Source organism: Cryptomeria japonica, chromosome 8 (assembly GCF_030272615.1).
Source record: "Cryptomeria japonica chromosome 8, Sugi_1.0, whole genome shotgun sequence".
In the NCBI taxonomy this organism is placed as follows: Eukaryota; Viridiplantae; Streptophyta; class Pinopsida; order Cupressales; family Cupressaceae; genus Cryptomeria; species Cryptomeria japonica.
Window position 1 is genome coordinate 98,495,529 of NC_081412.1, and position 24,662 is coordinate 98,520,190.

The window sequence follows — 24,662 nt, forward strand, 5'->3', positions numbered from 1 at the left end:
GAGCTCTCATGTCATGGATGCAAAATGAAATTGTAAGAAGAGAGCAGTTCAGATACATAAAAAGGAAGAACTTGACCTTTCACTGGCATTAAGGGTTGAATCAAGAGAGCCTAAAAGACTTTATTTTGACTGGCAAAAGATTTTATATCAGCCAGATTTCACAAAAGATATTCTGCCCTTAAGAGAAGAGGTGTACAAAGTGTTGGTCCTTACAACTGGAATGGTAACTAGGTAATAAATCACAATTCAAAGATTAAATATTCTTAAATAGCTAACTTTTCATGTGGCAAAGGCTCATTTAGTTATCAACCAAGGACATAAACTTGAAATGGGCCAGCACTATATGTGCACCAAGTTCATAGTGCAACCATCTTTTATGATTGTAGAAAAGGGAATTCTTCTCAAAGTAAACACACAGAATCTTAAATGAACTAATACTTTAATCTTACAATTGGAAATTACTTTAAACAACTACTGTTAAATGATAAAGTTCTGGTGGGCAGCAAGAACTACTCTGCTACTGTGGCTGTAGGAACGGACACAAGAACTGTTTCCTATGGCTGTAGGAACAAACAACTGCAGAAACAACTGCTACAGAAGTATAAAATTAACTGAAACATACAAAGGATTACTCACCCCTAGTTGCTCTCCCCTCTTCCAACTCCGAGGAGAGAGAAGGGAGGTTCGCTAGGGTTGATGGTTTTCACTTAGGGGAGAGACTTTACATTCAAAAGAGGGGTTGAAACCCACAAGATCCAATCCCACACAATGCAAGCTTGGATGCTAAATGTGTTTCAAGGGTTAAGAAATCAAGGCTACCCTCTTTTGTAAAGAATGTGCATAGAAGAATTAAGCTAGGAATGCATAGAAAGTGACAAAGATTCACTTATAAACTGAGATAGGAATACAGTATGAAGCTGCGGACCTGGAATTAGCAGTAAAATGTCGATACGGCGCTGTCCTGCAAATTTGAGCAAAAGTTGTCGGGACGATGGCGCCTGAGCGCCACGGTCCTCCGAAAAATCCGCGAAATGAAGGGGGATCTGTTCGTCTCTGCACAAGGATTCCAGATCTTCAATTTCAGCCACGTACCTGCAACCTACACACAGAAAAGCGAAGACAATTGGGGGGTTAGGGATTAGGGGTTTGCCTTTAGGTCAAACCCCGATTTTGGAATTAACCAAGAAATGAGCAAGTGCTGTAAATGTAAATGTATGTAAAACAAGTACTAATACCTTGTTCCAAGGATGTTTGTATCCTTATGTGTGAAGGTATAGATGTTGTATGTTGTTGTAATATGTAGTATGTGATCTCCTCTTCAATGGTTGAATCCTTGTCTTGAATGCAACACTTAGCCTTGAATGGAGACTTATAATGATCAATTGCTTGAAAAGAATGCTTGAATGCTTGAATGCTTGAGTATAGTTTCCACGCCTTTTCCCTCATGTGTGTCTCCTCTTATTTTCATCTTCTCCCCAAAATGAGAGAGAAAATGCAGTTTATATACTTGTCAATTAGGGCTGATAGACTGATTTTCCCGACCTTAGGCCGACCAGGAAAGTTAATTTCCAAATTGCAAACAAAAAGACCCGAGACCCCTTAGGAGACCGGGCCCAAAATAGGACCCAGGGACCAGGGCGCTGGGCGCTCTGGTCCCACCTCCCGGGACAGCAGGGTGCAAGGAGGTTCAGGCCAAGGTGCTTGAAAAATGCAGTTTTCAGTGTCGTGAGCAAGTTTCAGGGTCTCCATTCAGGTTGCGTGTTGCGTCGCCATCGTGAAGACCGAAATGCAGTCGAAATTGCAAGTGTCGCAATTTTAGGATGCTACATTTAGCCCCCACTTTAGCGGGAGTATGTATGCTCATACTTCCGGTAAAGTACAAGGAAACAACATTGAAAGACTTTCACCACGTCAAGGAGGCAAGATACACCAAGCCCCCAGTGGACTAAGGATCTTACGACTTCGATTGACCAAGTAAAAGGGAAGATCACGAGGGAGAACCATGACTGTCAGTAGTAAGGTTCCCTCACTACGAGTCATGCAAGAGAAATACCGAAAATTTTCAAGGCAAAGCTAAGTTCGCCAAGAAATTTTCAAGTATTTTGAAAAGATATGGACGGGATGTATGCCCCCCTACGTTAAAGCGATCGCACACGCCTCACCGGGGGTGATTGCTTTAAGGTACTGATACATATAAGAAATGAGAAAGGAAAGGAGCACGTTATCGCAAGGATTTAGCCCCCAAGTGTGAGATAAGCCCAAGGATAATAGACACAAAACACAAAGCACAAGGTGACTTCGCTTTCCTCGGGGTCAGTATGCTGTATGATAATTCATGTATATCATATGTATGTATGCATAATTGTTCTTCATTCCCCAATCAAGGAAGGTCACCTAGAAGAAGGGAACACATGTGTCTTTTGAGTCAACATGAGAGAGATCGAGAGATCTCAATGCTTTGCATCATCCTCAAGTAGACAACACTAAGGACAACAAATAGAAGAATGAGAATAACATATAGAAGAAGTAACACAAGAGAGGGTGAGAGAATCTGCTATGCTAATGTAACTAGTCTAGCACGTCATCTACCCCCCGATCTTGCTGATCAATGTTTCGGGAAGGTAGGGAACACGCTAGAGGAGGAACATCCAACACAGCAGATGGAGCTATCACAAGATCCAAACAAGGGCTATGTTCATGTTCCAAGACACGTTGTTCTTGTCTAGGAGCTAGGATAAGTGCTTTAGAAAATTCATTAGATAAATGGTTATCAATATCAACAAGTTCATATTCACTATCAGAAGTAAGAGGAATAACATTTTCATCTATAGGATCTTTAACTCGCACAGGATCAAGACCATCATGCATCTTATGTTTAGGAGATTTAGGCTCAATGTCCGGCTGAGGAGAAAATGGAATAATGCTTGTTGAAGGTGTTTTTGGAGATTGCAAAGTTTGAGAAGCAGCTGCTTGAGCTCTAAGACGACGCTTTCGTCGGCGTTCACGTGCCGAACGATTTCGTCTAGTCTTAGTATGAAGTTGCGAAGATTGAGGAGGAGGAATGTTCTCATCCTTAGCACTTGGGTGTTTAGGTTGTGGTCTCTTAGGCTGGATAATAGGAGAAGAAGAAGGTCTCTTCTCTCTATAAAAAGAAGGAGGAGGGACTGCTCCATACAAAGGAGGAATATTTGGTTTAGGAAGGAGACCAAGTCCATCATGACGAGGAGGTATAGGTCTACTTTTAGGAAGTTTATTAGGCATAGACATAATTACATCCATGGGAACGGGTTGGGAATCTTCTTGAGGAAAGACATTAGTTTTATCTTTCAAAGGAAGAACTTCCTTCTCAAGAATGATAGGAATATCAAGTTTAGGTGTTCTAGGTTCACTTAGAGATAGGATCATATCTGTTTTCCACTTTTGATAAGATTTGAAAAGATGATCACTTCGCGGAGGAAGAGATTGGAATTGTTTGGGCCAAAAGTAATCAATAGGAACGCTAGAAGTTCTTTCAGTTGGTTTAAAGAGACTATGATTGACAGTAACAACTTCACCATTATGGGGAAATTTCAAACACTTGTGAATAGGAGAAGCAATAGCTTTCATGGAAGATAGCCAAGGATAGCCAAGCTTCACACGAAATTGTTCGGATGAAGGAATAATAGCAAAGTTCACATCAAGGGATTTGTTATGGACCTCAATAGGCAATGTAATAGAACCAATTGCAGGAGAAGAAAATGCATCAAATAGTTTCACAACCACATCTGTTTTGTCATAGATCACTTGATTCAATTGCAAAGTAAAAAGAAATTCTTCAGTAATAACATTAATCATGCACGAAGGATCAATAAGCACTCCATGGCAAGGTGTATTCTTGACTTTTGCAACTATGTATAAAGGACCATCAGGTGCCCTAATGGTTTCACTGGAATTAAATGTGATGGAAGGTTCTTTAGGGATTTCTTGCTGCTCTACAAAGTTAATCACATTCGGAGTCATAGACACAAGACCAGTAGATGAGAGAGAGGAATCATTAGCCTCAATTGCATTAGAGGTATGAGAAGGTAATGGATCAGTGAAAATCTGAAGATTTTGATTAGGAGGAGCTACAGATGTATTGCCTTTATCATTCACTCCAGAAACAGAAATAGTGTTATTATCAATCAAATCTTGAATTTTACCCTTTAAAGAAAAACATTTTTCAGTATCATGCCCAGGCTGACGATGAAATTGACAAAAAGATTTGTTATCAAAATAAGGTGAATTAATCTTTGCAGGATCAATTTGCCTTATAGGAGGAAGAGTAAGCACATTTTGTTCCAATAACTTATTCATAATACTATGCAATGATTCATTCAAAGGAATATACTTTCTTTCTTTCTTGAAAAATTTAGAAATAGGAGGCACACCTGATGCTGCATTCACATTGTTGTTGATGATGTTTTCATTGAATTTGATGGAATCTCTATTCGGTTTAAACTTCCCAAATGGTTGTTGACTGCTATCACCCTTATCACTCGGAGCCATAGGATGTGATTGTTCCATTTGACTCACAGTCAGTTGATAATTGTGAAGAGTTGCACACAACTGTTGGAAAGAAGTAAACTCAGAAAACAGAAGTTTGTCTCGAATATCTTTTTGTAAATTAGAAATAAAGATTCTTTGAATATCATTGTCAGGCACTGGAAAAGAAATTTGAGCATACAAATGCTTATATCTACCAATGAAATCAGTCACTTTCTCTTTAACACCTTGTTTACAATGCATTAAATCAATCAAAGTAACTTTAGGACTTATATTGTTTTGAAATTGTTGAATGAAAGCATTTGCAAGTTGTTCGAAAGAAGTAATAGAATAAGAAGGCAACGAGCAATACCATTGTAGGGCTTTGTCTCTTAATGTTCTAGTAAACAGTTTTGCAAGCAACCTTTGGTCATAAGCAAAATCAGTACATATTGTTTGAAAAGTCTTAACATGTGTTAGAGGATCTCCTTTACCATTGTAAAGCTCCAAATGCGGGATTTCAACATGTTTAGGAGGGATAGCTCGAACAATGTCAAGAGAAAGTGGGCTCGCAACGTCAAATGTGGGCACACTAAACTTAGATTGATTCATAGAGGCAATTTGTTGCTGTAAAGAGGAGACAGTTTGTGCAAGATTGTTAATGGTCGTTTCAGTCGAAGAGTTCATATTAGATATGTTAGATTGAGATGGAGGTGTTATGTTATTGAAAGAAGGTAAAGAGTAAGGTGGTGGGACTCTATGATAATTAGTCATAGGAGATGATTGGACAGGAGAAACACTACAAGGAGGAATGGAATGGTTAAACGAATTTCCCCCTTGCATCATGTTCATTTGTGGAGATGTAATAGGAACACTCATTGAAGGAATGAATGAAGAAGTCGGATTAAATGAAGGAAGAGGGTTAATTGAAGAAGAGGGATTGCCCCCATGACTAGTAATCACGGGAGGAATGTCTTGTGTAGAAGTAGCCATTATGTTTGATGTAAAGGTAGGTACGCTAGCAATAGAAGTCATCAAAGGAATAGAATGATTGACTTGAGTAGGAGGTTGTGTATAACCCAAATTTTCAGCACAACTCTTCATAGGCATCACATTCGAATCCACAATGTGTGCAATACCACGCAAAATATCAATTCCATTCTTATCACTTTGAAGCATACGTTTTAGACCCTCAATTAAAGGAAGAGCTTGACTATCGAGATACTCATGAGACATCCATTGGTGAAAATCATCAAATTGGTTATCCAATTTCGAAAGTTGTTCTTCAGAAACCTCATGGAGAGCTTCTTCATCATTAGGAGGATTAGAGGAATTACCCATGTCCTCGTTAAAAAGGCTATTCAAATTAGGTTCCATCTCCTCAGTAGTTAAACCTCGGAAAGACTTAATTCTACAGCTTCGTCTAACGGGAATAGTGTAAGTAGGACTTATTGTTGTAAAACTCATGCACTAGAAAGAGAGAGAAGATTTTGAATTTAGAGGTAGCAATTTTCAGTAAAATCAGCCAATCTTCTGGATTTAAGCTGTTAAATACAATCAGGACAATCTCCCAAAATTTCAGAAAAAATGTCAGGGACCGTGGCGCTTCGGAGTGCACACGGTCCCAGCAACTTTTTTCGAAATTCGCAGGGATGAAAGTTATGATGATTTTAGAGCTAATCTGAAAAAATTGAGTGATTTTACGATTTGTAGATAGGCCAAATTAAAGTTGCAATCTCGAAATTGAACCCTACCAAGATTGTCGAAAAATGCAAAAATTTGAATTTTGAAAAAGAGAGGGAAACTGAAATTTTGAATTTTATGATTTTAGAGGGAATGTCAAAAGCAATGCAAATTTTGAAATTTAAAAATTGACTCAATTTCACGCAAAATTCAATTTTGAAAGCGGAAATTGAAGTTGTTGTAATTAAGCACTTAATTTCAAAAGTCACAAATTGCAAGAATTTGAATAAAGCACTGAAATTTTTAATGAATGCAAACACACTTTTCAGATTTAGGACAGTAAGAACACAATTTTGACACAAAATTTTGATTTCAATAATTTTTGAATGTTTAGAAGCCTTAATCCAAGCAATCACAAGACCAACTTTGACTGTAATTTTGAAAGTGTTAGATTTGATAAAATCAGCCAAAATTCTGGATTTTAGCAGGAAAACACAGTAAGATCTAGCTCCCGAAATTTCGGAAAAAATGTCGGGGACGATGGCGCTCGGAGTGCACATGGTCCTCGCAACTTTTTTCCAAATTTTCAGGGATGAAAGATATTGTGATTTTATTGCGGAATCCAAAGTTACAGCTGATTTGGAGATGTTTTGATCAGTGAAATTGTCGGACAAAGGTTGAATCAAGAGGGTTTCAAAAATTAGGGTTTTGACACTTAACCACTTAATTTTCAAAATTAAAGCACAGATATGAATTGACAATTTGTAATAGAAGGGCAGATCTGAAACAAGCATTAACAATTAAACATTTCACAGGCTTAATTACTAAAAAGAAAATTTAGGGTTTTTATGCAATTAACCTCTAAAATTTTGCCAAAGATCAAACATGGAAATGTAATCAAGGAATCAATTTTCAGATCTAACTATGAATAATCAGAAAGGATGTTCACGTCGGGTTCACCAAAATGTAAAGCGGAAAATCACGATCGAACCCTAGTTGCTCTCCCCTCTTCCAACTCCGAGGAGAGAGAAGGGAGGTTCGCTAGGGTTGATGGTTTTCACTTAGGGGAGAGACTTTACATTCAAAAGAGGGGTTGAAACCCACAAGATCCAATCCCACACAATGCAAGATTGGATGCTAAATGTGTTTCAAGGGTTAAGAAATCAAGGCTACCCTCTTTTGTAAAGAATGTGCATAGAAGAATTAAGCTAGGAATGCATAGAAAGTGACAAAGATTCGCTTATAAACTGAGATAGGAATACAGTATGAAGCTGCGGACCTGGAATTAGCAGTAAAATGTCGATACGGCGCTGTCCTGCAAATTTGAGCAAAAGTTGTCAGGACGATGGCGCCCGAGCGACACGGTCCTCCGAAAAATCCGCGAAACGAAGGGGGATCTGTTCGTCTCTGCACAAGGATTCCAGATCTTCAATTTCAGCCACGTACCTGCAACCTACACACAGAAAAGCGAAGACGATTGGGGGGTTAGGGATTAGGGGTTTGCCTTTAGGTCAAACCCCGGTTTTGGAATTAACCAAGAAATGAGCAAGTGCTGTAAATGTAAATGTATGTAAAACAAGTACTAATACCTTGTTCCAAGGATGTTTGTATCCTTATGTGCGAAGGTATAGATGTTGTATGTTGTTGTAATATGTAGTATGTGATCTCCTCTTCAATGGTTGAATCCTTGTCTTGAATGCAACACTTAGCCTTGAATGGAGACTTATAATGATCAATTGCTTGAAAAGAATGCTTGAATGCTTGAATGCTTGAGTATAGTTTCCACGCCTTTTCCCTCATGTGTGTCTCCTCTTATTTTCATCTTCTCCCCAAAATGAGAGAGAAAATGCAGTTTATATACTTGTCAATTAGGGCTGATAGACTGATTTTCCCGACCTTAGGCCGACCAGGAAAGTTAATTTCCAAATTGCAAACAAAAAGACCCGAGACCCCTTAGGAGACCGGGCCCAAAATAGGACCCAGGGACCAGGGCACTGGGCGCCCTGGTCCTGAAGGACCAGGGCGCTGGGCGCTCTGGTCCCACCTCCCGGGACAGCAGGGTGCAAGGAGGTTCAGGCCAAGGTGCTTGAAAAATGCAGTTTTCAGTGTCGTGAGCAAGTTTCAGGGTCTCCATTCAGGTTGCGTGTTGCGTCGCCATCGTGAAGACCGAAATGCAGTCGAAATTGCAAGTGTCACAATTTTAGGATGCTACAACTTCTATTTTGGTTGGATCCACTTGAATACCTAATTGAGAGATTCGATGCCCCAATACTATACCTTCTTGCATCATCATAAAACATTTTTCACTATTTAAGGATAAATTGTGATCTTCACACCGCTACAATACTTTTGTCAGATTTTCTAATGCCTCCTTAAATGTAGTTCCATAAGTAGTAAAGTCATCCATGTATATTTCCATACAATCATGAGATATGTCTGAAAATATACTAAGAACAACCCTTTGAAAGGTTGCAAGGGCATTACATAAACCAAAAGGAAGGACTGAATAAGCATATGTGCCCCAAGGGCAGGTAAAGGTAGTCTTTTCCTGATCTTCTGGAGCTATTCTAATTTGATTATAACCACTAAACCCATCCAAAAATGAAAAGTATTGCTTACCTGCAAGAGAGTCTAACACTTGATCTATAAATGGAAGTGGAAAATGATCCTTTTTAGTAGAAGTGTTGAGATCCCTATAGTCCACACAAACTCTCCATTTTCTTCCTTTCTTTGGAACTATAACGAGAGGAGAAACCCATTGACTATCTGAAATAGGGTAGATGAATCATGCGTGAAGCAATTTTTGCAGTTCCTCTTTAACTATTTCCCTTAAAGCATGATTAATCCTTCGCTGAGGCTGTCTAATTGGTTTACAATCCTCTTTGATATAAATTCTATGGGTACACAATGTAGGATTTAATCCTTTCATGTCCTGATAATCCCATGCAAAATCTTGTTGTTGGGCTTTGAGTAATTCTATTAATGACAATCTTTGATCTGCTACCAATTGATTATTTATATTCCGATTTCTCCCTGCAGCAACTTCTATTTGAATTACCGATTCTGCATTAGATATTTTAGACAGACAAGAGGTTTGAATCTCCTGTGGTAGCAATGTGTGAAACATATATGTGGCTGCAGGAGAATTTAATAAGCCTGCAGATGGAAGAAGGGTATGCAGAGGACTTACTGGTATACCCACTGACTGCTAAGCTGCTCCATAATGATTCCTTATGATGTTAGAGAGTATTGTATCATCCTCTTGAATTGCTATGAATTGGTCCCTTGATAACATCATTAGTTATTGAACAGAGTTAATTTCCTCTGCTTCTTCTCCTATGTCTGGCCACACTACTCGTTCTTGATCAAGTTGCGGTTGTGCTGGAGAATAGAGTGCAAGTGTTTTAGTAGTAATACCATCTGAAATTGTCATATCTCCACATCTGCAACCTATATATGCATCAGCTGTTGCTAGCCAAGGTCTTCCCAAAATAATTGGATATCCTCCTAATGTTGCCTTGGGAGAGAGGATTATGAAATCAACAAGATATTCCCAAGAATCTAATGTGACAAAAATATCTTCAACCATTCCTTCAGGCCGAACAATTGAGCTATCAGCAAGCTGCAGGACCGTTGGAGTTGATTTGAGATTAGTAATGTTGAGTTGCTGCATGACATCCTTAGTCATCACATTTATTGTTGCTCCTAGGTCTATGAAAGCATTTTTTATTTGAGTTCCATTAGTAACTACTTTGACAATAGGGCTACCTAGGTCAGAGTATTTAGGGATTGCTATTTTTTCTAACATAATATCAGCCAACTATCCTACTACATGCACTATTTTTGGATCTTTTTTCTTCCTCCCAGGTTTCTTCAGACATGCCTCCTTAATAGCTTTTCCATATATGGGGATATCTTTAATATCTTGAAACAGTGGAATTTTAACACATATATGTTTTAACTGATCAATAAGATCAAAAGCTATATCATTCTACTGTCCAGATACTTCTACCTGTAATCTCTGAGGAAACGAGGGCATTCTTACAGGTATATATGAAGTTTCAGACTGTTGAACTTGCTTAGGATTTCCAGATTTATCAGGCATGCTTTCCTGAGCAGTCTCCTTTGCTGGTAACTCTGTTATGACTAGAGGAGATGGAGTAGGCAATGTTGTCCCTGATCTTAAATGAATATCACTTATATTGAGAGAGTATGCATGATAGTTATTAGGATCAATTGAAAAAACTTGTTTTTGTTGTTGTGGTTTATTATTTGGATTTGGAATAGGCTGAGTTGGCAGTTGGGTTGGATTGGATGAGGAGGCAGTAGGAGCTGATGGCATTAAAGCTAGCTATTGGGACTGTTGCTATGGCTGCAGGAAACCTGATGACTGGTTTGCCCATTGCTGTCCTCCCCTCCATTGTGGTGACTGCTGCCAGTTACCTTGAGGGGGACACCAATTCCCTTGTGGCTGCTACCATTGAGATGAGGAATTATGATAATTAGGCCAATGATTCTAAGAGTTATTCCAAGACTGAGGAGTATAATTTCTAAAATTTTAGGAATATGGTGGTTGCCACTGATTGTTTTGTGCATTGAATTTCATATAAGGATTATAAAATGACAATGGATCCTGTGGAATACCCTGTCTTGGAGGCCAAGGCCTTCGTTGTGCAACATAAAAAAGTTGTTCATCATCTCTGTAGACAGGCTGGAAATATGGGGAACTCTACTGGCTATCAATTTTAGTTAACATTTTGCATCTACAATCCTTCTTTTGTCGATAATGAGGATAAAATTTAGCAAGCATAGCCTCTGCCTCCTCATGCTTCTTCTTTGCTTATAGTGTATCCAATTGGGTAGCCATATTATTAATTATATTTTCTTTAAAATCCTTCAATAGATGAGTTATTTCCATTCTTGAGACTGTTGAAGATGACTTGGCAATTGAAGAATCAGGCCTATAGTGTCTTCCCCTTTTTGTTGTAGCTCTTGAATACTTTTGACAGATTTGTCTGATATCATCTCATTGAACTTGAGTAATATCTCCTCCTCCCACTAGATCTAAGGAGTCAACACAGTCATCATTGATGCCCCTCAGAAAAATCAACTTCATAGAATCTTCACTTAGATTACTATGTTTGGATTTGCTGACACTAAATAAAAACCTTTCCAAATAGTCTTCTAGGCTCTCATCTTCTTTTTGTGTCATTCTGAATATATCATCACCATGTCGGTCCATTCGCCTGCAATAGTCTTTATACTTATCCAAGAAGTTTGTTTTCATTTCCTCCCAGGTAGTGATTACATTTCTTCCTAAACTCATAAACCATCTCAAGGCAGCTTCTTTCAAAGCAACAGGGAATAACTTGAGTTTATGAGCATCAGTGTATAATCATAACTTCTGCAAAGGATATCAAATTCAAACAGAAAGGTATCTGGATCCTCTGTTACCAACCCATGAAATTTTGGAAGTGAAGAGGCTGGTATGTTTTTCAAATTTGCATTATCATGTAGATCAGGAATGGGGAACTCAAATGTTGGATTTACAAGTGGAGGTGGAGGATTTGTTGCCATTGGTCCCTGATAAATAACTAGAAGCAAAATTTTTTGTTCAGGGGGTTCATTCAAGAAGTCTAGGTCTCCTTCTGACAAATTAAAAACATTACCATTTAGCACATAGGTTTCTGCAAAAGGGTTTACTTCAGGTGCTTGATCTGATCTTATATCTTGAGTAGAATTCAAGGGAAGAAATCTTCCTAATGCTTCTTATCCTCCTATGCATGCAGATTAATGAAGGAAATTCAAAAATCTAATTAAGAAAACTTAAAACTAATGGTTTACAACAAATTCTTAGCTTGGCACCATCCTCGGCAACGACGCCAAAAATGTTGGTCCTTACAACTAGAATGGTAACTAGGTAATAAATCATAATTCAGAGATTGAATATTCTTAAATAGCTAACTTTTCATGTGGCAAAGGCTCATTTAGTTATCAACCAGGGACATAAACTTGAAATGGGCCAGCACTATATGTGCACCAAGTTCATATTGCAACCATCTTTTATGATTGTAGAAAAGGAAATTATTCTCAAAGTAAACACACAAAATCTTAAATGAACTAATGCTTTAATCTTACAATTGGAAATTACTTTAAACAACTATTGTTAAATGATAAAGTTCTAGTGGGCAGCAGGAACTACTTTGCTGTTGTGGCTACAGGAACAAACACAGGAACTGTTTCCGATGGCTGCAGGAACAGACAACTGCAGAAACAACTGCTACAAAAGTATAAAACTAACTAAAACATACAAAGGATTACTCACCAAGTGGGCCCCCTTGAGTGAGTATCTCAAGAACCTCAGATTACAATTATCTAATTATCCAAAATCGCATTGATCTCTTTATTTCATCTTAACGGAGAAATACATAAAACAATATCAAAAGACTATGTATTACAAGTTACTATGGGTGTTCTCTGCCATCCCCGAGAGGAGAGAGATCCCCATTATTTATAGGAAAACTTATATTAAAATTCTAACTAATCGACCACATTCCTATGGAATAGGTGAACAAGATTTATTAACAAGAGATGAAGTCAGCACAGGACAATAGAACAACATCTGTCCTGCAGCTGAGAAAATATAACATGACTAGCCTCCTAGATATAAACTCCACTAAGAATAGTTGTAAATGTTCATAAATCAATCTGTTGAAGAACCAGTCAAGTGGCTATGAGCATTACTGCATTTCTTTGGCTGGGTCTGTGTTGCGGTTATGTATTTGATGATCTTTTGAACCACCATTTGTCCTTACTTCGCCTTTACTGACCCTGCATCATGATATTAATGCACATCAAACATGTGTATATACTAATTCTAACATGACATAATGCAAACCATATTAATAATTATTTTTAGATATTTGCATAGATAGATCATTACATCACATCCTTGGGTATAAGTTAAACCAGTTCAGAAACACTTAAAAGGTATCAACTTAAAAGAGTATTATAATCCAAATGTCATCTAATCATAAGACCTAGGAAGGAGTATTGTATCAAAAATCTATCAAGATAGAGCCATTATTTAGGCTCATCACAAAGAATATGAACAAATGGCTACAAGGGAAGGATAGGTAGCAATAGGACATTTGGTCCAATGTTGGAATAGCCTGCCAGATGAATTGAAGCAATTCGAGCGACACTCCTTACAAAACTACCATGCAACACTAAAGAGAGCACCCAAATATATGCACTTGGGAAGAACAAAAGGAAGACATTGGTTGCCTCTCAATTTTCAGCCTCCAATCCTCCTATGGCCACTAATGGGATGCAAGGATAATGATCCACCATATAGTGAAGTAACAGAATGTACCGGGTGGATGAGATTAGAGAAAATGAAAGGATTTTACTGGAGTTTGTCTATAGGAGGTTCTGGGCAGGTTACCCCTGGCAATTTCAGAATCAATGCAAGAATTTAGAATTTTCCTATTGTTGGAGGATCAACAATAAGTTAGGTTAGGGGGAGATGATGAGCCTAAATAATGGCTCTATTTTGATAGATTTTTGTTATAGTATTCCTGCCTAGGTCTTGTGATTAGATGATATTTGGATTGAGATACTCTCCTAGTTGATACCTTTTAAGTGTTTCTGGAACTAATTTGTCTGATACTTAAGGTTGTCATATAATGGTTTTTAAATGGTTTATCTATGCAAATATCTAAATCAATCTTAAGTATGGTTTAATTTATGTCATGTTAGTATTAGTATATACACATGTTTGTTGTGCATGTTAACATCATGGTGCAGGGTCGGCAAAAGAGAAGGAAATACTAAGTGGTAGTTTAAAGGAACACCAAGCATGCCGCCACAATGCAGACCCAGTCAAAGAAAAACAACATTAAAGAAGATCAAAGCCACTTGACCGGTTCTTCAACAAAATAATTTATGAGACATTTATAACTGTTCTTAGTGGAGCTTAGATCTAGGAAGCAAGTCATGCTATATTTTCTCAGCTGCAGGACAAATGTTGTTTTGTTTTCCTATGTTGACTTCTTCTTTAGTATAATAAAACCTATTCGCCTATTCCGTAGGAATGTGGTTGATCAGTTAGGAATTTGTTATAAGTTTCCATATAAATAAAGGGTCTCTCTCTCCTCTCGGGGACAGAAGAGAACGACCATAGTATTTGTAATACTCAGTTTTTTTTAACTTATGTATTTTCACAGTCAATTTAGAATAAAAAGATCAATGTGATTTTGAGCTTAACAATTGTAATCTGAAATTTTTGGATATACTCACTCAAGGGGGCCCACTTGGTGAGTAATCATTTGTGTTTTCCAATTAGTTTCCATCTTGCAATAATTGTTGTTTCAACAATTGTTTGTTCCTATAGCCACTGGAAACAGTTCTTGTGTCTGTTCCTGCAGCCACAACGACAGAGTAGTTTTTATCTGCTTGCCAAAAAATTATCGTTTGGTAGTAGTTGATTAATTTATTTTCAGTTGTGAATTCTGATTAAAGTATTAGTTCATTATGATTTTGCATGTTTACTTCAACGAATTTCCTTTCTTGCAGTAGGATAGAATAGTTGCGATATGAATTTGGTGCACATATAGTGTTGACCCGTTTCAAGTTTATGTCCCTGGTCGATAAGTAAATGAGCCTTTTCTACAGGAAAGCTAGCCATTCAAGGATGTCCAATCTTTGAATTGTGTTTCATTACCTAGTTGCCATTCCAGTTGTGAGGACCAACAAAACATCACATTCTAGTAGTATGTTCCCCAAGGACAAGTAAAATCTATTTTATATTAGTTGTCTAGCGCAATCCTTATTTGATTATAACCAAAGAAACCATTCATGAGTGATAACATGTCATTTTTTGTTGTCAAATCCACAATCATATCTATATTAGGAAGTGGAAAATCATCCTTGGGACAAGCTTTGTTTAGGTCCCTGAAGTCAGTATAGATTCGTATGCCCCTAGTGGGTTTAGTCACTGGTACTAAGTTTGAAATCCATTCTGCATAGTCTATGGGTCTAATGAAACCCACATCTAAGAATTTCTACAACTCTACTTCAAACTAACAAGGCTATTTGAGGGTGCATCTTCTTGAGTTTTTGCTTGTAAGGTTTCACTCCTGGTAGAAACGGTAGATGATGTAGGACCAATTCTGGATACAACCCTGGCATGTCAGCATACAACCATGCAAATTTTATCGATCGCTACTTGAAGAATTGAATGAATTTTTTCTTTCCCATGGGGTTTAAAGATTTATCTAGATGTATTTTATGTACATTCTCAGCATCTCCAATGTTGATTTCTTTTGTTTCTTCTACTAGCAATGTTGATTGTTCTTGATTTATAGGAAGATTCTCTAGTCTGTTTGTAGTTACATTTTCTATGTCCTCCACATCTTTTGGATTAGTAGAGGAGCTTGCTTCTCCAAAGTAGGTGGTTTTGTCCAAATCTATGGTGAAACCAACTTTGTGATCATCGTAGGGAAATCTAACCCCAGCACCTAAAAACTCAGCTATAGCTTCATCATTTTGGAACCAATCCAAATGTGGTTGTTCTTCTTGCTCCCATTCTATCCTCACAAAGGTCTTTGTCTTTAGGAGGAGGAGATGTTTTTGATATCATGCGGATCCTATTGTCAAATACATACTTGAATAACTTTAGATCAACTAGTATGTCCTCATATTCAGTGTCATCATCTATAGGTGATTGATTGTCCTAGGCTCTAAATGCTGAATATGTGCTACAACTTTGAATAGATAAGAATTCATAGTCATGGGAATCAATTATACTCTTAATATATGTCCCTCTATTTGATCCTTCTTCATCAACTTCCTCGATTGGAGAAAGAGGAGTCTCAACAGTGTTGATGATGAATGAGAGACTTTCATGACTTGTAGACCCTTCTTCCGTGATAGAAGCTTCATTTAAAGCTTCGATGAGAGATAGAGGCAATATAAAATTACCTTCTCTAGCTAGTACTATGTATTTTTCCCTTGATGAATTGGTTGAGGATGATGGTGCCAAGTAAGTAATTGATTCATCTGCTGGTGCAAGTCCTATTTCTGTCACCGCATTCACATGATATGCCGGTGCAAAGGCAATTATTGACATGTTATGGCTTGGTGACTCAAGAGCTTCCTCCTCATTTGTGATTTGTGTTGTTGTTTGAAAATTTTAAATAATCAAAGTAGCTAGTCTAGAAGTCCTTCTTCTTCTTGTTAGGCTCGTATATCCCAAGCCCCAATTCTTTGGATTTTATGATGGTAAAATAGGTTCTATAATTCCTTGAGCATGTGGCCCAAGTCTTGTTGTGCCATCATAACCATGTCTTTCTAAAATTGTGAATCAATTGCCATACTGATCTAAAGGGAGTTTGACATTTGGATGTTCATCTTCTTCTTTACAGAGCCATTTGTTGACATCTTCCTCTAAGGATTATTCATTTAACTCTCCCCATCTTATGAAGGAACAAGAATTTGAAAATTGGACTATTTCTTTCCCTTTATCTTTACTTGTGGGGTTTGGTAATACTCTCCTAAAGGATCTAGGAGACAATTGGCCTGCTGATATTGTATGCGGGAAAAGCGGGTCAATAGAACTTAAAATGTGAAAAATGAAGCCTAAGGAGCCTTTGCTCACACACCCACAAGACTTCTTGGTGCAAGTTATGGAGTCATGGAGAATGACTCAACTTCCCAAGGATGGTTCCATGGTTCTCTGTCTGACAAGGTCCCTCAAACCAATGTTTTTGCTCTCAGATCACTGAGAAAAATGGTTTAGGGATGACAAATGCAAGAACGAGAGATGTTTTGAATGATTTTATTATGAAATGCATCCTAAGCTATGCATGATCTTACGAATGTAATAAACTAGATTATGAGATGACAAGATTAGTAGCAAGACTATCCTAGCATGATATATTAGTCTATGATTGAGCTAAAATGATAAAGAAAATACTCTAAACATGCATATTTAGATTAATTCCTATCTAAAAGAGAGGCTAAATGATGAGCATAAATGATATATGAAAGCTTGAATGTATTTGAGTATAAGTATGATACTAAAGACTTGGGTCCTAAATGGAGGGATGGAGAGCTCTATTTATAGCAAAAATAGGGCAATGGATGGCCAGGATTGGATAATCTTATCAAGGGTTGAGTTTGAAAGTTGGGAATCCATGTTTGCAATTCTCACCAATGAAAAGGTGACAATTGTCAACATAAGGTTGGGTTGAGGAGAGAGGTAGAAAGCATTAAATGCTAGAGTAGACCTCATGGTTACCTTAAGAGGTAAGGATTAGGATTAGATTAGGGTTTATCCAATGGATACCAAAAGGATAAACTCTTGTGCAAGGGATTAAGGAATAATCATGGTCAAAGCATTAAAGGCTTGATGAGACCCTTGGGTTACATGGAGGTTGAGTTTAGGAAAATTCTTTAATCATGCTGGAGGGTTGAGTTAACCATTAATGGTTTGGGAGACTTTCAAAGTTTAGTGGTTGAAGCCTTTAAGGGTTTTCAAAGACTTTGAGGGTTTGAGAAGTGACTTCCCCTTGCTTAGGGATGTGACAATATTTAGGAGATGGGTTAGGCTAATTTAGAAGTGATTAGAAGAGTCTAGAAGGGGGTTAGGAATAGGGTTTAGGAGGCAAGTGGGAGATGTAGGATTTTGCAAGTGGATGAAGAGATAATAGGATTTAATTGAAATAAAGTTAATTTAATTCAATTTGGTTGCAATTTGGGGAATTGAATAAATTAGATTTATTCAATTTAGGATAACTATTTAATTAAATTTGAATTTAATTAAAAGTGGATAGAAGGGATTAAATTGAATAAAATGATTTATTCTTTTAAATGGAAAAAGAGGTTTAGTGAATTTAATTTAAATAAATTGAATAATTTACTTAATTTAAATAGAGGAATGTGGGCGATTCAATTAAATTGGATTTAATTAAATAGAGAAATGAACATAAAATATTCATTTAGGAATATGGTCATTTTTATATGTTTACATTTTGCCCCTCTTTGAAGTGACGTGTGTGCACATGTTATTTCAAAGAAAATGATGTGTCGCTAAAATTTGATTATGATCAGTGTTGTTTTGGATTTTTATGTCGTGCCCCAGATTTGATGTGTGATGCCCTAGATTCGATAAATGATGTTTTGATAATGCCCCCTCGGGAGATGAATCAAAATTTGGAAAATTTGATTTGATTTGATAATTGTGTTTGTATTGTAAAATTTTGTCTATGTGGAATGCTAAAATTGATTCATCTCCCGATATTGATGTGTGCGAGGGTACGAGGAAGACCGCGAGCGAATTACACACTCAATCCCCTAACCCTAATTTTATTTTACCCTATAAAAGGGGAAAAGTGCATTGTTTTGTCTCATTTGTGTTTGTTGATCACGGAGAGAGAGACTTTTGGAGAGAAGACAAAATGCCTATTCCATATTCTACACATCGATTCAAGCGCGTTTGGAGGTATCGGAGGCCTACCGCGTATGGACCACCGGTAAGTCAACCTTTTTGACCCTTATTTGATTTTTGATTTTGCTGTTTTTGGTACTTTTTTAGAATTTTTCATGCGGGTTTAACGTTTTAGCGCATCTAGGTCGTCGGTCAGTGCATACGAAAAATTTCGTAGTGCATAAGGTTTTAGATTTAGGTTGCGTTCAAAAATTTAGGGTAGCGCATAGGTTTGGTAGTTTAGCGCTTAGGTTTGCTAGGCTAGCGCTTAGCCATTGATTAGCGCATCAGGGACACAGGGTAGCGCAAAAGGTGAAATAGGTAGCGCATCGGGTAAACCTAGCGCATTGGGTACACAGGGAGTCGCATGGGTAGGGGTAAGTAGCGCGTAGGTTAGACCTACCGCATAAGGTTAGATAGGTAGCGCAGACGCAGAATAGGTTAGCGCATGGGGTGGGTTTAGCGCTTAGGGTAGATTAGTTGGCACATGGAGAAAAAATGCTAGCGCATAGAGTCAGTCTAGCGCGTAGGGTAGATAAAATAACGCGTGGAGAAAATAGGTTAGCGCATGAGTAAGATTTCAACGCGTAGACAAGTTTTTTTAGCGCATCGGGGAAAATTTTGTGATATAGGATGATTTGTGAATGAGGAAAATTTATAGGATAAGGCCAGTTTTGCTAGGATAGGTGTAAATTGTTCGTTTCTATGTGTTGGCTGTTATCACTTTGATAGTTTGTCCAATATGAGTTTTGATATAACTTGGTTCGATTTGCGATTTTCCAAGTTATGTATAGATATTAATGTGAAATTGATATGAATTTGTGGAGCTTGAGTTGTGTTACAAGCTGATATGGATTGGAAACTTGAGTTGTGTTACAAGTTGATGTGATATGGAAACTTGCGTTGTGTTACAAGTTTGATGTGATTTTTGAAAACTTGAGTTGTGTTACAAGTTGATATGGATGGATATGATGTAGAACTTGATTAGATTTTCAAAGTTTTCAAGTGTTTGTTGTGATTTTGATTTTGATATCTATGTTTTGATGAGGAAACTGATATTGGACTTGTTTTGCTTTTTGATAGGAGCGATTGGGAGTGGTTCAGTCACGTGAGCGGTTCCCTAGACCATGGGCATTGATACCATGATTATCACAGGCTGATCTGGATATCATTGATAGATGCGGCCTGTCTTCCCTACTAGATATGCCTCAGTTTACTGTGAACCGGGGTTTACTTACAGCGCTGACAAAGAGATGGCATAGTGATACGAATACCTTCCACTTTGCCATAGGTGAGATGATGGTGACTCCAGAGGATTGTTACTGGATTTTGTGTATACTGGTAGTAGGTTCACTACTACCTTATGAGCAGTCAGAGGAGGGTGGGACAAAGGCACTTCGTCGGATATTTCATGATGACACAGTGTGTGGATATGAGATCCCATGGTAGGAGTTTCTGGATTTGGACTATGCGCCTCTTCCATCGGTACTGACAGGCTTTATAGGTGGTTTTCTATGTCCTGACCGTAGGTCGAAGGGACTATCTGTAGGATGGGGATTGGTGTTGGAGGAGATGGTGACACAGGGTCGCAGGTTCGCATGGGGATCGACTATGCTAGCCCACTTGTACAGGGACTTGCATAAGGTTGTATACCTGGGTTACGACAGTTTGTCAGCTGGCGTGACGCTCCTACAGGTATGGTGTTGGGAGCACATTCCCGCAGCTAGGCCACTTACAGACAGAGACAAGCCTATCGGGCATGCATACGCATATGGATACAGGGGGTTAGTTGTCCAACGGAAGCTGGGCAAACTTGAGCATTGGAGGAGGGTATTAGATGACATTGATACGGTCATCTGGTGACCTTATACAAGTTACGAGGTATGGGCTGAGGATGGGTTGGAGATGCCATATGTTTTTATGACCCGATTTTTGATAGGGAGGACCCCATTTGTGATTGAGAGATTTTTGGCTACTAGAGTTTTGCGGCAATATGGTCGGCAACAGGGGATACCACAGGGGACCTATTTGTATGCTCGCCAGAGGTAGGATATACTGGATTGGGGTCCGACTATTGACAGTGCGGCGGTCGTAGAGGAGTTTGTGTAGTTAGCGGGCCAGATATGGGATTACGCCCCTGAGATACTAGATGCTGGTATGATGGATGAGTTTGCCCGATTGTTTGCAGCTCGTGTCGTGGCGAGGATATCAAATCCAGCGGAGATGCGACCCGCTTTTGATGATGATGAGGATGAGGGTGTTGGAGATGCGGATGAGGGGGATGATGGAGGAGGTGGAGGAGGACGACAAGGGAGAGGAGATCGAGGGAGGAGAGGAGACAGAGGTAGAGATGGTGGTGATAGAGCAGTGCGGTTGGAGAGAGCAGTTCGACGAGCTGTGATAGATAGAGGGAGAGGAGGCTTGGCGATTGGAGCAGGGGGTGAGGGAAGAGTAGGAGAGGTGATAGCAGCGGTGGGAGGGACTGATAGCTGAGACGAACAGCTCAAAGGAGGAGGACTGATGTGTTACCTCCACTAGCATCGAGGATAGGGGGAAGGACATGGAGTGCGTCTTCCCAGGTACCACTTCAGGTCAGAGTTCCGACGCATCGAGAGGATGCTTAGATTAGGACCCTACAGTTGACAGTGCAGTAGCTGCAGGCACAGGTATTGGCGCAACAACGTCAAATGACCCAGCTGACCCTAGAGCGTGATATGGAGATAGAGTGACGGGGTCAAGCAGAGGAGCTAGCAGGGAGTTTGCAGAGAGCGGTAGCAGGTGGCCCTATGAGAGATATTATGAGAGAGCTATCCTTGAGAGTCAAGGAGGCAGAGCATTATCGGTGCCACTATGAGGATACAGTGCCTAGGGAGCGTAGAGTGTAGAGCTTCATGTATTCGAGATTGAGTCGATCTCGAGAGACGGGTTCACGGTCAGAGAGCAGAGGCATGACAGGGCCTTCTAGACAGGATCCACCTGGAGATCCAGAGGCTGGGACATCGACAGCGAGACCATCTCCTTCAGGAGATAGTCATACTTGAGAGACGTGGTCTCTATTGTATTTTGATCATTGTATTGGATATTTTGGGTATATACATGACACATTTTGAATATATTGATCATTGGTTGAGATATATAGATGACACCATTTTATTTGATTCTCATGTGATGTGTTATAGATTTATTCTTTCTATATGCTTTTGCTTATTCTATGATGATGCAATGCTTAGATAGATGTATGTGATGTGAATGCATGATGTTATGAGATGTATCTTGAAAATGAGATGTATGATAATGATATGCAACTAATTGTTTTTGATATGCTGTGAGATGTATGTTGAAAATGAGATGTATGATATGATATGCAACTAATTGTTTTTGAGCATCCTCATTCTGCATTTGTCATCCGATATAGCCATAGTTATTTGCTGTCGATATATGTATCATCATTGAGCATTGATTTATTTTGGGATATGTTGAAAATTTATACAAGCATAATGGTATAATTGAACCATGATGACTTGAGAAAAATTTACATGATATTTGATTTTGCAAGATAGCACAAGCGTCAAGGTATAATTGAACTAGGACGACCTGAGTGCGGATTGCGTATAAACAGACAAGATTAAACCATTTATATGCGTAAAGTGGAATCATGTCTTCAGTGATATGTTGTGAATCACGTCTCGAGACAAGTATTTACACAGTACAAATGATCGCCTCACAGACAGAAGACTAAGAAAATATTGGAGTTTCTCGATGTTCTCTAGCTTTGAAGCATTGTGGAGAAAATATAGAGACTCCAATAATTCAAAAAGTTTTAAATGCAAAACATATTCAAAACTTTAATGCAAGATGCAACATGTGATACTTCAAAAAATCATCCATCAGTTCTTTGCTTCACGATTAATGGTTTGTTGTTGTGATTGCACTAGTTTTTGGTTGCCAGATGAGATGTTCTGAGTTTGCTTTGAGTGTTTGATGGCTTGAACATGTTGTAAGTTTTGACGAATGTTTCCCCTAGATAAGTGTGCCTCTCGATGTGGATATGTACAGTGATTACCAAGCCATGGTAAGATGTGACAAAGGAATATGTGGATAAATCAGGATAGTGACTACACTAAGTATGTCCTGAATGGATATGAGGATGAGAATGTCAGGTGACGGCTGATAGTGTTTTAAGGATATGGATAAAATGGTACAGATAGAGGAGCTATTCTCTCACAATAGCACCTGTTGCCAGGTTTTCACTAATTGCTTTTATTGTACCTTTTTATTTGCTTTTTCTCGACTTTTTGATTGTTTTGATTTTTTAAATTTTTTTTTTACTTTTCCGTGCATTAGACTTCCTTAAGTATAGTATTTCTTTCGATGGATATTGTTAGTTGGTTCATCAAGCACATCTCCTTCTGAAGTTGTTAGCTGATAAGCACCTGACCCATAGGCTGATATGATGACATAGGGACCTAACCAGTTAGGCTCAAATTTTCCTTTCTTTTCCTGATCTTGTTGGTTTTTAGGATTTTCTTTGAGTACCAGGTTGCCAAATTTGAAGATTCAAGGAATGAATTTGTGATTATAGCTTCAACACATGCGTTGCTGATATGCTTTGAGATGAGTGTAGGCATGCTGGCATCTTTCATCTAGGAGTTCAAGTTCTTGCAGTCGGTTAACTCGATACTCTTCATCTGGGATTAAGCCTTTCAAAGATACTCTGAGAGATGGGATTTCTACCTCTAGAGGTAAAATAGCTTCAGATCCATATACCAATGAGTATGGTGTTGCTCCTGTAAGTGTACGAATGCTAGTTCTGTATGCCCAAAGTGCTAGATTGAGTTGCACGTGCCAATCTTTGCCTGCATCATTCACTGTTTTCTTTAGGATTTTCAATATTGTCTTGTTAGATGCTTCTGCTTGACCATTCCCCTGGGGGCAGTAAGGTATAGAGAATCGATGTTGGATTTTGAATTTTTCACAAAGTTCTTGTACATCTTGGTTTTTGAAAGGTCGTCCATTATCTGTGATGATAAAACTCAGAATACCATATCTGTAGATTAGATAATTAAGGATAAAAGAGGTAATTTTTTTTCCAGTTACTGTGGTCATGGGGACTGCTTCTATCCACTTGGTAAAGTATTCTGTTGCAGTTATAATGAACTTGTGTGCATGTATCAGATTGCCATGGATCTGGCACTTAGGACACTTCTTAGCAAAGTGATAAGAGTCTTTTTCCATTGTCGGCCAGTAATATCCCATTCTTAGTAGCTTTTTAGCAAGAGTAGTACCACTTGAATGTGTGCCACAGATACCTTCGTGAAGCTCGTGTAAAGCAGAGTCAGATTCATTAGGATCAAGACAACGAAGAAGAGTACCATCTAGACCTCGATGGTACAAAGTATCAGCAATGAGGGTATAACGGGCGGCTTGCCGGATAAAGTTACGTTTTTGGTTATGGGATAAGTCAATAGGTAAGATATTGTTCTTGAGATAGTCATATATTGGTCCATACAATGGAGAGTTAGAACTAGTTAAGGCATAGATAACATGGGATTCAGAATGGTCATAGGCAGGGGAGAACAGTTGCTCTACCAGAAACTCGTAATGACTCTGTTGGTCTGGAATTTGCAGTAGTGAAGCGATAGTAGCCATTACATTGGCTGCTCTGTTATTCAACCTTGGTATTTGCTCGAAGGTTATGTGCACAAAGTAATTTTTGAAGTCATCTACCATTCTTTTGTAGGGTAGCAACTTGTCATCTTTCGTCTGGTAGTCATCATTAATTTGATTGATAACTAGTTGTGAATCTCCATAGACTTTGAGTTCTATGATTTTCCATTCCACTACCATCTTGATGCCTATAACCAATGCCTCATATTCAACAACATTATTTGTGCATGGAAACATAAGCCTATATTCGATCTCCATTGGTTTCTTACTAGGTAGTGGCGCTTCTGCCAGTTGATCTGCTATTACTTGTTCTTTGATA